Source organism: Phocoena sinus, chromosome 5 (assembly GCF_008692025.1).
Source record: "Phocoena sinus isolate mPhoSin1 chromosome 5, mPhoSin1.pri, whole genome shotgun sequence".
Taxonomy (NCBI): Eukaryota; Metazoa; Chordata; class Mammalia; order Artiodactyla; family Phocoenidae; genus Phocoena; species Phocoena sinus.
In genome coordinates this window covers 57857834-57872859 of record NC_045767.1, presented here as the reverse complement: position 1 = coordinate 57872859, position 15026 = coordinate 57857834, and positions in this window count along the sequence as shown.

The following is a 15026-nucleotide window of genomic DNA, read 5'->3' as shown; positions in this document are numbered from 1 at the left end:
TCAGCAGCCCATAAAGGGTTTCACTAGGCTAAAATCAAAATGTTGCAGGTTGACATTCCTTCTGAGGGATCTAGAGGAGAATTCGTTTGCCTTTTCTAGCTTCTAGAGATTGTCTGGCATATGATAAAATTATAAACGTTCCCATTCAAAAAGGGAGAAAATAAGAGGAAAAAAAGGAAGTCACCAGTACCAAGCAATTTCAAAATCCAGCCTGGAAAATCCCATTTTGTTTCAGAGTTCTGGAAATAATCCTCTTGTGATTCCGGGCCCATGGCTCGGAATTCGTTTGCCTTTTCTAGCTTCTAGAGATTGTCTGGCATATGATAAAATTATAAACATTCCCATTCAAAAAGGGAGAAAATAAGAGGAAAAAAAGGAATTCACCAGTACCAAGCAATTTCAAAATCCAGCCTGGAAAATCCCATTTTGTTTCAGAGTTCTGGAAATAATCCTCTTGTGATTCCGGGCCCATGGCTCCACCATTAGCTGAGTGGTATTACCACCTGTTTCCTATCTGTAAAATTGGTGGGGAGAGGGTCTTATATCTGTCAAGTAGACAATGTTCACACATTACAAGGATTAGGATGTAGGCATCATTGGGAGACCATTTTTTTCTGCCTACTGTGATGGGCTTTAAAAAATTCCTATGATTCTAGTTAGCAGAATTTCCTCACTTGATTAAAGTAGTGTAAACATATTAACTTTCCAAATTATAAACCTGAGAGGTGCTTTAAAAAAAGAAGAAGAAGATGAGGAAGGATTTTTCTTTCACTATATCAGGGAAAATCATTTTTTCACTCTGGGAGGAATTATCCAATTGACCCCAGCAGTGACTATTTGTATACCAAGATTTTGTCAAACCTAGAATGTTATTCCACTCCCTACAAAAATCCTTAAAAGATCACTCCTTCAAATCTTTCAGAAAGCAGTTTATTGCATGGGTGTTTTAGTTACCTATTGCTGTGTAATGATTTACATCAAAATTTAATTACTTTAAACAAAAATAAACATTTATTATTTCATGGTTTCTGTGGATTAGGAATTTGGGAATAGCTGGCTGGTTCTAGCATGGGGTATCTCATGAAGTTACAGTCAAGATGTGTGCGCTGCAGTCATTTACAAGCTTGATTATGCCTGGAGGATCCAACTGCATGATGGCTTATTCATGGCTGACAAGTTGGTTCTGCCTCTTAGTAGGGGGTTTTGGTTTCTTGCCACTTGTATATCTCAATAGTGCTGTTTGCAAGTTTCCTTGGGGGGCCATCTTGGAGATGGCTGCCACCATAAGCAATACAGAATTATAGGGAAATCTGTCAGACAGAAGCTTAGCTGTGAAACAAATCCCCACAGGCAGTGAGGAGAAAGTGTCCATGATCTATAAAGGATTTGAAATCAGTATTAAACAAATATTTCGATTCTGTCTTCTAGAATTATCCTTACATTTGCCTTTGGGAAAGAAGACTAAGAAGAAGTATTCAGAAGGCTTCTTGAAAAATAGAATACTGTTGATATGTACATCATATAAGTGGAAATTGATCTAAACCACTGAAAATATTTGCTCCATATCTAGTATCTGAAGCCTTGATACAGCATCTATCAACTGCGTGCTTATGGAATTAGCCTTGCAAAAGTAGGCACAGCTTCTAAAGACTCATTTCGACACATTTTCCAAAAATGCATTGTTTGAATGGGAATTTAGCCAGTATTTTTAAAATCCCCTTGGCTCTAAATTTAACATTATGAAATAATCATAATTGAAAGGAAATGTAAGAGGTCATCTAATGTTTTCTCTAAGCAGAGCAGTTAAGGTAGTATTCAAAACAACTGGATAATTATTTGGATTTGTGTTCTAAATCTTGCCTTTTGCTGGTGGTAACAGTGACCTATGGTGCTGCCCCCAAGGCTAAAGTTGTTCCTACATTGTAACATAAGGTAAGGTATGTTTATTTAGCTTTTTTGGAAAGATTCAGTAAAAGTAGGTGATGCTTGAGATTGAGGACCAGAATATGGTTAAATAATTAAAAACTCTTTGTTCTGCTTCATCTAAAGGCTTATGGTCTGATTTTTGCAATGTTCCTTTTTAGAAAAAATAAAAATAACAAACGACAACTGTTGGCCTTAGAAGGTAAAAACCTCATAATCCTTGGGATACTCATTCAACAAAGATATATGCAGTACTTATTTTTCCTAATATGGGGCTGGACATTATAGAAAAATTGTACAAAACAATACAACACCCTCAACCTCAAGAAACTCTATGTGCCGATGTAGAAAACAAACTTCTCATTACCAAGGAAGGGGAGGAGTGTGGGATGAACTGGGAGATTGGAAATGACATATATACACTACTATATATAAAATAGATAACTAATGAGAACCTACTGTATAGCACAGGGAACTCTACTCAATGCTCTGTGGTGACCTAAATGGGAAGGGAATCTAAAAAAGAGGGGATATTTGTATACATATAACGATTCACTTTGCTGTACAGCAGAAACTATCACAACATTGTAAAACAACTATACTCCAATAAAAATTAATTTAAAAACTGTATGTGAAGGGTCCTGACACTTGTTGGTTCAGATATGTCCATTACCCTCTTGCTCGCTAGATTCCCCTTGGTAGATCCTGGGCAAAAAGGAGTCAGAAGAGAATGAAAATATCAGCTTTATTTAAGGCTACCCAAAATGCAGATGCATTAGTAAAGGTGGAAGAGGACAGCACTGGGACATGTTGCCAAAGTGTGGTGGATATCTATTACTCTTTTTTTTTTTTTTTTTTTTTTGCGGTATGCGGGCATCTCACTGTTGTGGCCTCTCCCGTTGCGGAGCAACAGGCTCTGGATGCGCAGGCTCAGCAGCCATGGCTCACGGGCACAGCCGCTCCACGGCATGTGGAATCTTCCCGGACCGGGGCACGAACACGTGCCCCCTGCATCGGCAGGCGGACTCTCAACCACTGCGCCACCAGGGAAGCCCTATTACTCTTTTAACTTCCTCCTCTCAGCCCCCAGCCCTGATCCAGTAATTCAGCACTGATTTCTCTCCATTTGCCCACATTTAGGCTAAATCTGACAAAACAGATGCTTATCCAGTACAATAGCAAGAACTGTTTATCCTTAGGGATTAATATGCATTTTATCTCCCTGTCTGAATGTCTCAAGATAAACCTAGAGCTACGCAGCAGTTTCTCCCACTGTGACAGCCTCTTAGTCGCCTTAAATAGTCTTGGGATGCATCTGCCATCTGACACTTAAGGTCTCTTTCATTAACATATCTCAGCCCCTGAGTCCTGCTAGTGATGCACGTGGCGTGATTTTGCAGTCACTGAAATTTACAGCCAAACTCAAACAAATGAATAGGAAGATTTTAGGAGGAGCCCAACACCTCATCCGGTATGACTTTATTAATTTATATCTAGCTAGAGAGAAAAAGAAAGCAAATTACAGCACAAGAGCTCCAGAGAATCCTATAGAGTATGTATTAAAAAGTTGTTTTGAAACATAGGAAATATGAAATGGGAATGAATTAAATTGATACCATTTCATTTCACTAATGAGTATATCCTTAAACAACTATTTGCCATCTGGATAGCTGCCGATACAAAAACTCCTTCAATAAAGAATTGCTATTCCCTTGTTTATTAGAGTCGTATTTTTTACATACCTGTTCTCTTGCAGGTTTTCAGTTAAAAATGTAAATGCATTAAAATAAAAAGTTTAAAGGTCAAAACTTTAAAATATTTTAGATTACCCATGGTAATATGAATTAATTAGATTAACATATAATTATTGAAACCTACATTAATATGTAGGAGGAAACTGACATAGATTAAGGGAAGCTGAAATATTCTAATGACTTTAAGAATATTATTATGCAATAACTCAGTTTCTAATACTGCAGAGAACTAATAGACTCAGGTAATAATACCCTCGCAGCAAGATTCTCTTTGCTTTAATTTTATCATTGCCAACTCTTAAACAAAACACAGTACTGATGGTAAGTACATACACCTGCATAAACACACATACAATAAGCACACTCACAGACTAGAATGTGTTTATTTTTGGAAATCAGTCATCTTTCATTATATATTTTGTGATCAATGCCTAAGGAAAGAATAGGTGGCACGTATAATTAGCACTTCTAAACAATAATAATAAAAAGTATCAAAGGTTAAGAAGTTAAGAATTCAAATGAAGTCCTGCCTTTCAATCCTAGTGGTTAAACCATTTTTGGTCAAATGTAATAGTCACCATAAAGAGTAGATATATCACAGCTTCCCTGTTAGCACTGGCTAAATATTATTGCTCTGTTATTTCAACAGCAAACTGCAGGCCTTTGGAGCCAGCAGGCTCTCCTCAAGGACTTGCTGATGTGGAGCAAAAATATTTTAGTGTGAAAAAACTACTCCCTAGTGCACTTGTTTGCAAACTGCTGAATTTCTAGATAACTTTATGTTCGAGGACTATTTTTGATAGTGCAGATCTGGTGCTGAAATCCCTCTAAAAGAATCAACACTTCTTTTTTTTTTTCTTTTTTACTCACAGCATGACAAACCCAGTAGAAACACAAAGCTGCTTGGGTAGCAATCTTTTATTTTGTACAGTAATTTGTTGTGTTGAACCCAGACTTCACTGTTTTGTGCTTGCAAAACAGTAAAAAGCAATCAAGTGAAATGAAAATTAATATGAAACTCAAATACTCAACAGCTTTCAACTTAGTAGACTCAATTGCCAAAAGAATGTAAAGAAAAGCTTTAACACTGCTGTTAATTATGCTTTTCTTGCCAGGAACACTTTTGGCATTACCTAGAAACTGTAAAGAATTGTTTTATTTCATCCAGAAATTTCTGTGTAATTTAATTACTGTTTATTTCTGTTTTATCTTCATCTGCTTTAACATAAAATCTAGCAACTAAGCAAATACTTTTCTTAATGTTTCTGTTGAGATGTACACTAAACTGAAGTCCTTTTAAATTCCTTGATAAAGTCTAGTTGAAGTAAGAGTAAATTTATTTTTCAATTGTTGTAATTTATATAGATTAAATTAACTTTTAGCTTTGTGTTGTCTACTGGGAATATGATTTTGCATAGCTAATTATATCTACTTGTTCTAATACGCTTCTAACACACGAGATTTTAAATATGTTTAGGAAAGTGAAATTAATATTATAGATAATTGAGACTGTTACATAGTCTTGTGTTTACACTATAGCCATTCATTAGGAAAATTTTACCATTCATAGATGATGGGATGGCATATTTTATATTATGCTCTAGGATAGAAAAGATAAGCAAGACATCGTGCTTTCTTCATGGAATTCAATATCTAGTGAGGGGATACACATTCAAACAAATAATTACAATAAAAAATACTAAGTATTGTGAGTGTTTTTTTATTAAATCAACATATTTTGTTCTATCGTCAGGCACTTAAGACCCATCTGCAATGTGATTTTTTTTATTCCTCTGGATAACAGACACAAATAAGTCAGGAATTTGGTGAATAAGTTTTTCTTATTACATTTTTAAATCACATTAGGTACAGCATTAACTGCCCAATTTACTACCATTTCCACCACTCCCTATGCCATCCAGAAGGCCAGAGTATCTCTTTGGTTACCAAAGTCATTTTAGTTTGAGACCCTGAAGTGGTAGTGCCTTTAATAAATCACATAAACATGCATGTTGACCAACTAAACTAAACTTGATTGGATTTCTAGCCCAAATATTCAATTACAATTGGATAACTGACAAATCTGCACTTTACTTTTCAAAATAAGAACACATGCCATCCTTTATATGCTAAAGTGACATTCCTGACCTACCATCTGCCTTAAGAATTTTTCCTAGTTGAGAATAGATTTTTGCTGATCCATATACACCTGGTCCCTTTTGTGATAAAAAGCATATATTTTGGAGACCGCTGGCCAAAGTTAGGGGCATGCTGTGTGGATGTGGAACAGGGCACAGTTAACTGGACCACATGGGGAGTGGGCCGTGGCCTCATTAGTTATATACTGTAATCAGTTGAACTCAATAGTCACTAACAGCTTTATTGAAAACCAACAATATGCTCAGCTCTCTGCTGTGACTATACTCTTTCTTTTAGTGTGTTGAACGAAAGATTCTCTATAACAAATATCAAACTTGCTCTTTTGTTCTCTCTTATTTCTGGTGATACAAGGTCTCACTACTTACCTTTTCTTCTATTTTTCTCCATGTTTTTCTCCTTCAGTTTGCTTTTTCTTTTCCTTTTCTGTTTTGGCCATGCCATGCAGCTGTGGGATCTTAGTTCCCTAACGAACTTGGGCCCTGGGCACTGAAACTGTGGGAGTCCTAACCACTGCTGGACCGCCAGGGAATTCCCATTCAGTTTGCTTTCTGATGTCCATATTTCTCTGGGTCCTTTCTTATCCCAACCACTCATGTTATTTATGAGCAATTAGTGGTCTATCCTGAAATACACTTATGTCACATAGCTTCCAAGAATAGGTCTTAGGCAATATCAATCACTCAATGGGGGCAAAGAAGAGAGTTAGACTTCGAAATGGAACTTTTCTTACCAAAAAATATTAGTACAGTTATCTCCCTAAATTAATTTGATCCTTCACGTATTGTGATGGTTACAGTGAGGAATACCAATGATTTTCCACAGTCGCATAACAACTTTTAGTTTTAGGCTCATGGACATTTCAAGCTGGAAAAATTCTTAGAGTGTGTCTAACCCACTGAAATCCAAAAAGACTAAATAATTTTTCACCATTAGAAAAGCTGGCTAATGACAGAGTTTTGCATTAGTTAAGGTATAAGCTAAGCTGCTGTTATATAGAGACCAAAATGGAGTTAAGTGTATATTTCCATTATCAAAAGGACTAAGAAAACATCATCTATTACTAGATAAGTAGCAGCCTCTGCTATAGCAGAATTCTAAAGAATTCTTGTCTTTATTACAAGGTTAGGAGTCTTTATAGAAAAACAGCCTTACAACTTGAATAACATTCTATTGTTAAAAACTTTTTATATTATTAAAATTTCATATCAGAACATCATCTCTGTGGTCATCATCTAAAGACCTTAGATGGTCTTTCCTCGTATCTTTTGTGATCTCTTCATACTACTCTTTATGTGAGAAAAAGTAAAAAATTTAACATATACATAGTATATATATATAGTATACTAAAGATATAGTAAATATTCAAGTGTCCAATGTTTGAACCTAATTAAGAAAATTAGATAGAGGTAAAGGTTCATTGACATGAGTCTTAAATCATTACTGTATTAAATTACAATATTATGACATTTGAACCCATGTAAAGGAATTTCTACATTTATTGTAAAATTAACTTATACTACAAAATAGTATTCAAAAACACTTTACATATGTCACTGGACAAATTCTACTGTCTGGAATATTTGAAAAAAATTAGTTCCCCAAATTAATTTGTAAATAAATTGTTGAATGTACAAATGAGTGAATCGACCAAGAAAACTTTTTATTATGTCTTAACTATAGTAACCTGTACAGATAAAATACTTCAAAACTACTTGTTGAATAAATAAGTTCCTTGTGAGATGGTTACCTACTGACTTTGTTTCTTAGATCATTAAAAACAACTTTCATTCCTTCTGACTTTGCATTAAGAATGTGGGGGCTTCCCTGGTGGCGCAGTGGTTGAGAGTCCGCCTGCCGATGCAGGGGACATGGATTCGTGCCCCGGTCCGGGAAGATCCCACATGCTGTGGAGCAGCTGGGCCCGTGAGCCATGGCCGCTGACCCTGTGCGTCCCGAGCCTGTGCTCCGCAACGGGAGAGGCCACGACAGTGAGAGGCCCGCGTACCGCAAAAAAAAAAAAAAAAGAAAAAGAAAAAAGAAAAAGAAAAATAATTTGGTAATCAGAATATGTGTGAATCTATACTAAATCCAAAGCTTGGCTGATCTTTTTCTCCCAACTATTTAAATGCCCCCATTTTTCATATCAAAACTTAGAGGGTGAGTGATATAAATGTCCTTCTACACATATCAACAAAATATCCTAAGGCATTTGCTGTCTCTACACCCAGGAGTATCAACAGACTCCAGTAACTTTTGTCCTCTGGCTACTACTTGTATAACATAAGGTAGTACATTTGCTATATTTTTCCAAGACTCCCAAAGCCATCTCCTTCTCTTTCTTTTTCTTTTTTTTTTTTTTCCCCCATGAGCTTCCTGTCATTTGTCTCCCTGGAAAGGTTTCCCAATGATATGCTGTGAGAGTTCTTTAAAGAGGTTCTGCCTTTCTTTCTAGGCTTTAGGGTGGGGATTGAAAGAAAAAAAAAAGGTCCCATTGCTGGAGACAGTGGGATGTATAGTACAGTTGGTCTATCAAGTCTAGTCTCTTTGTTTCCTTTTCTCTTTGAAAAGCTCTAGGCTAGAGCCACAACCCATTTTTTTGCTTCATGCCTCCAGCAGGGCCTCAGACCAGCTGACTAGCTGTCACCACATCCTTTGGAACAGGAATTCTTCCCTTTATAGGGTTTAGCTGTCATTGCCCAGACATTTTATGCAGTATGATTACTTCTCTGCTTCCCACAAACACAACCTACTTTTAGAAGAACTGTATCTATTGTTTTCAAACTGTTGACAACTTTAAGACATTATATGCAAAGATTTCAAAATACAGAAATGATTTTTGAAAACATGCCATTTAACCTAGTGGGAGCACTAAGGATACATTAAAATATATAACAGATGATTTTATTGTAAAATTTCTAAATCTAATAACTTACTTCCTGTCTTTTACAAATTCAGTTTCAAGAGTATTTCCAAGGTCTGGTTAATAAAAAGTAACTTCTTCATTAGTGTTTGTTTCTATTAGCTATAAGCTGGTGACATCAGTACTTCTCTGTTTCTTGAGTTTATATTTTAAAGCAAATTTAAAACTATAGGGTTATTTTGCTTTCTATTTTGTTAAGTCACTGCAAATTTCAAGCACGTAAATGAAGAATAAACTACAGAGTGATAATATTTCTATAGCTCTGTTCTTTGACATATATTGAAAGCATACAAATGGAAATTGGCTTTATTAGGACGGCATGCGTAATTGCATTAGAATTTTTCATGTAAACCAATTTTCATGACTCAATGGAATTTCTGCATAAAATGTCTCTGAAGCCAAATTAGCCAAAATAGAACCAATCAAAATTTCATAAATTAAATTTAAGGATATATATGTTCACAAATTTGCAAAATTAATGAAACTTGTTTTTTCTGAAATTAAAACATATAGAAATAAAAGGAAAACAAGGAAAAAAAGACACAGGATACCAGTTGGGGAAAAAAAAGACTTTAGTAGAAGATGGTACAACTTCCTTCCAATATTTGAAGAGCTGTTCAGTGGACATGTCTTATATTTTTGAGGGCCAAAGAGTAGACATAATAATATTAGATAAAAATCACAGAAAATTGATTACATTTTACTATGGGGGTTTTCAATAAGAGTTATTAAGTAGCTAATCAGCTGCCTTATGAGGTTGTGTAGATCCTATCAGGTAAATCCTATTGCGAGACTTACCAACAAAATGTCGTTTCATCAAGGGTTACACTGAACCAAGCCAATTGTATGCCAAAAAAAAAAAAAGTGCTCACATAAGAAGTTTGATTTGATATATATATGCGTATGTGTATACACATACATATATTATATATATTATATAGGCATCGTGTCCCAGAAGCCCTTATTAAAATGAATACATAAATAACCTAGGTATGCCTTCTAGACCTACCCCATTATCATATTAGAATGTCCCAGATTATCAGAACAACTTGTTGACATAAATAAAAGTGATTATTGAGTTTACTGCTGACTACAGCAGCAGCGAGCCCTGGGAGGCAAGAAAGTATCTGTGGATGAGAATACAGCCCTAGAAGAGGCTTCATTAACAGAAAGGATCAGAGACTGACTTAAAGAAAAATCCCATTTGCCTGTTTTGCCCAAAGCATTAAAAGTCCTTATTCATGTACTCTCACAGGAACTCACTCTTTTATCAAGTGTATGTGGAGCCTGATTATGTGCCAGATACTCTTCCGGACTGTGAGAAAAGTGCAATGAACATAACAGGCAAAGCTGCTGTTCACATGGTGTTTAAAGTCAGCTTGGGGATCCCTAAGAATATAATTTAAAGCAAAACATTGAGGTATTATTCAGAGAATTGAAATAAAAAGTATCTCATCAAACTCTTATAAAAGTTGAGACAAAACAATAAAATTATATGACTATTTGAAGTGTCTCATCTTCCTTTACCAGGAAACTGTCATAGGAATACAGATGAAGAATCCTAGGGGCAGGACAGGAATAAAGACGCAGACATAGAGAATGGACTTGAGGACACAAGGAGAGGGAAGGGTAAGCTGGGACAAAGTGAGAGAGTGGCATGGACATATATACACTACCAAGTGTAAAATAGATAGCTAGTGGCAAGCAGCCGCATAGCACAGGGAGATCAGCTCAGTGCTTTGTGTCCATCTAGAAGGGTGGGATAGGGAGGGTGGGAGGGAGATGCAAGGGGGAGGAGATATGGGGATATATGTATATGTATAGCTTTGTTATAAAGCAGAAATTAACACACCATTGTAAAGCAATTATATTCCAATAAAGATGTTAAAAAAAAGGATTCTCGATATTACAGTATGTTGATTGATCTTAAAAAAATATTTGGAACAACACTCATTAATTTTGTAACAACTCATTTATATTTCTGTAATTTTTTGAATAGGTAATTTGCTCAAAAAGTTAATAAATTCAAAAACATACATAAAGTAGAAAGTATAGAGTTAAAATTACCCTCCCAGCTTTGTCCCATATTCACCCACTGCCCTTGCTACCTCCCCTGAAAGTACAGTAACCATTATTATTAAACTTCTTTGTGTTAATGTAGGCAAATATTAGTATAAAAAATTTTTATGCAAAAGATAAAGTAACATTCATATTATTCTGTACTGTTTTCACTTAATATATCTTAGCAATCTTTCGATATTAGTCCATAAAGAGCTTTCATTTTCATTTTCATAGCTGTGTAGTATTCCATTCTGTGGATGAATCACAGTTTATATAAATAGTCCTATTTTGATAGACATTTGTTTTATTTTTCATCATTTGTTATCAAAAATAATGTTGAGTAAATAACACTTTTTCATGCATTATTTCCAAAATGCAAGGGTATTTGTACAGTGTAATCCTAGAAACAGAATTGTTTAAAATGGATATGTGTTTGCAGTCTTGATTAATTTTGCTAAAGTGACCTGCACAGAGATACACTAATTTACCCTCATAAATTGAGTGCGTCACAGTTATCTATTAGTTTTTTCATGTTATGTTGATACTTTTTTGGATTTTTGCTGATATAGAATGTAAAAAAATCGTATCTCAGTGTGATTTAGTTTGGACTCTTGCATGGTCCAAATTGTTTTCAGTAGTCTTTATTCTAGAAAGATCATTTGGCTAGATAGAAAACCTTGGTTCACACTTTTCCTCTTTAAGTATCACAGATGTTGTTTCCCTGTCTTCATTGGTTGAATTTTGCTGTAGGGAAATATGCTGGTTTTAACTTTACCCTTTAAGAGGTTCTGCCTTAATTTTTTCATTTTATTATGATGCATCTTGATGTTGACCATTCCAGGTCAATTATTCCTCATTCATAACTTAACAATATAGTTTTCATATCCTAACAATGTAAATTTTGTTTTATTTTATTTTTCTTGAAATGTATCATGAGTTTCATCTTCAAATATACTTTTGTACTTCAAATACACTTATGATTAAATAATAATACATTTTCTGGTTTTCTTCTCTGGGTACCACACATTTACTTATGTTGGACCACCTTTGTGAATCTTCTGTAATTATTGCTTTTGTCTTCTATCTTTATTTCTGCTTTTCTCATTTTTATTCTTTTTCCTTATACTGTAGCTCTCCCTTATGCTCCTAAATCCCTGTTTATTTTATTTTTCTAATGATATTGTTTATTTCTGCTCCTTCATTCTGATTTTACCACTTTTGTTTCATCTCATTTTGTTATCTAGTATCACTTTCCTGAGGTTTTGCATCTCTGCTGTTTGGTTTTCCTTCAAAAAGTTGATGCTTCATTTTTTCTTAAAAATTCTTGGTGAAATGTTAGTTTATAATTTTCACCTGCTTTCTCAAAACAACAAATTTTGGGTGTAATTGTTTTGTCTTTTTTAAAAATTCTGCATCCTTTTTATAACTTCTTATGATACATATTTTTTAATGCTGTCCTTGTTATTTTTCTTATTACCCTTTATTAAATGAGTTGTCTTTTTCTTGACTGACTAGCCCTTTTCAGAAGAATCCCATGGAGCCTACGGAAAGTAGGATACCAGGATCACCTTCCTGGCTTCACACAATAAAGCTTCCTTCCTTTGGTATGCAAAGGAAACATCTTGCAAATACAACTTTGTTAAACTCTGTGTGGCTCTGCCTCCTCTTTCCCTATGGTTTTGTGCCCAGGAGGGCTTCTCTTGCTGTCCCTCTTAACCCCAATTTCCACAACTATTACTGTCCACAAGAGATTCAGTATTTATACTTTATAATCATGCCCTCATCTTCAGGAACTGTGTTTTACTGGTCTTTTCTGAGATCTGCCACCACTTGGCCCCTTTTCCACTTTTTTTTTTTAGTTTACTTCCTCCAGTTCAGTTTTTTGCCCTATTCCAGATTTTTTTAATAGAACTTACTCTTATTTTGAAATCCCTGAATTAAGTCTTTCTTCAACTTTCTTTCAAAATGGGAATTTCTTCTTTTGAATTACTGGAAGGAAAGGGGATAGATAAAAATTTACACAGTTATGCTCTTTCCAGAAGGCCCTATATTGATGATTTCATTTAAAAAAATAAATAGTTAACCAGGAAATATTGGAACGGGAGATAAACGGATTTTGTCTATTGGGTCTCAGTTCTTCAAATTGGTAGTAAGCCCTGATCCAGACATCAAGCTTTATTCTTTTATTAACTTTTGTTAGGATCAGCTATAGAGAAACATTGTTCTTGAGGAATTAAAACCTTATTTGAAAGAGTAAATGAAAATCCTATGTTTTTTTTAAGCAGCATTATTTTTCTTTACTACTACAAAATAGACAGATGCTATGAAAGCCCAATGTCAGCAAGTTAATTTTTGATACTGATAAAATAAAAAACAAATGGACAGCAGCCGTGAAAATTCCCTGAGCAGACGAAACCAGTTTAGTCATACAAGCCAAACTTAGTTTAGCTTATTTTGCAAGGCTAGATTGACCTGAGTCATGTCTTGTTTACACCTCTGGAAATCGTAAGCAAAGCTTAAACTGTTTCCGAAGGTTGATATGAGGTAACCACTGACCAATTCTCTTTCATTTAAGAAAAATCTAATATTATAAACAATCACTGTGAAGAATAAACAGTCACCGCCTTCTCACTATATAAGCTGCTTTGTAACAATATATCCCTGAGGCTCATTCCATGTCTTGGTTTGAGTGCTCCCAGGCTACAAACTGTTTTTTTGGTATTTGCACAATAAACTTTTGCTAATTACTTCTTCAGCATGTAAAAAATTAATACACAAAAACCTCAATTAAATAGTGTCAGGAGACCAAAGGGGGAGCTTTCGCACCCTGCGATAAGAGCAGAGCCCAACAGGAAAGACTCCTCTTCTTTGGCAAGGATGTAGCCAATGAAACTTCAGCTCTCCCAACTTCCTCATTCCTCTCTATAAAAGTGTTCTTCCTTTGCCATGAAGGTACTTGCTCACCCTTGTTGCAGACCCTGGATTGCAATTCTTTGCTGATCCCAAAGAAACCCAACTTTTTTGGAGAGATATCTGGCATTCTATTTCTTTTAGGTTAACAGGTGATACAGTAGCTTTACATCTGTTATTTCTGAACTTTCTACAATACTTTTAACTTGACTGCAATGTAGTTCGAAAACTCATAAAATTTGAGATTAAATTTTCAACTCCACCATTCCTTCTTTATTCTGCATTTCACTAATTGCACCTACAATCAACCAGTTTCCTGCTCAAGAGGTTAATTGTTTGCACCTGCATTTTTGCACCTGAAATTTTGGTGACCTTTTGCAATCAGTATGCATGTCTTTATTTACATTTCCAACTTGCTAATCTTACCAGATACTAGGTTTTTTGCTTAAACTCTTCAAAAATTTTTTGTGTTTCCAAGGTGAATTTGGAGGCAAGCAATAGATGAGCTGACAATGATTTAGTCCAAAAGTTGAGTTATTTTTAATTAAAATAATGATGACATTTTCCAAAAGAACAGTCGTTACAAATAGAACAAACTTAGAGATCAATTTTAAAGGGTTATATACACTTATTATATATTAAAAATACTGTTTTAAAAAACAATAGCTCATCTCCTAAATCTTAGAAATTATGTCTATTTTTGTATTTACATGTGTCATGGAAGGTTAAAAGGTTATATTGAAAATATGCCCTTTATGCAGGCTAAATGGTTACCTCCATAAGAAGGATTAATAATTGGGGCTCCTGGACCCTTGAGATTTTTATCTTTTGCCAAATGATGTCTAAGTTCAAGTCATGATAATTTGAAATGAAGTCAAACAGACAAACCACTTAACCTGAGTTGAAAATTAATGGTTGGAAATGAATTAACTCCCTAAATATTTAATTACTTACAGATATAAAAGTCAGTGGTCAGGATCAAAGGTAATCTTTTGACACACTATTGCTCAGGAGGGTCTTTCATGACAAAATCTTTAATTTATTTTTAGGAAGTATATATAAGAAAGTAAATTTTTAAAAGTAATAAGTCAAATGGCAACTCCAGTTTGTTCTGAGAATTACTTGGATCTTATGGTCTCTGTTCTATTGCTATTTTTTTTAAAGTGTTGCTAGTAGATGCTGCAATCCCACTAGCATAAACCTAAGGAAAATATTAACTTGTTGAGATCTTGAGAACTAAAAGTTAATAAACTAACCAAAACTGACCAAATGTACTGTCATCTCTGAGGCCAGATAGA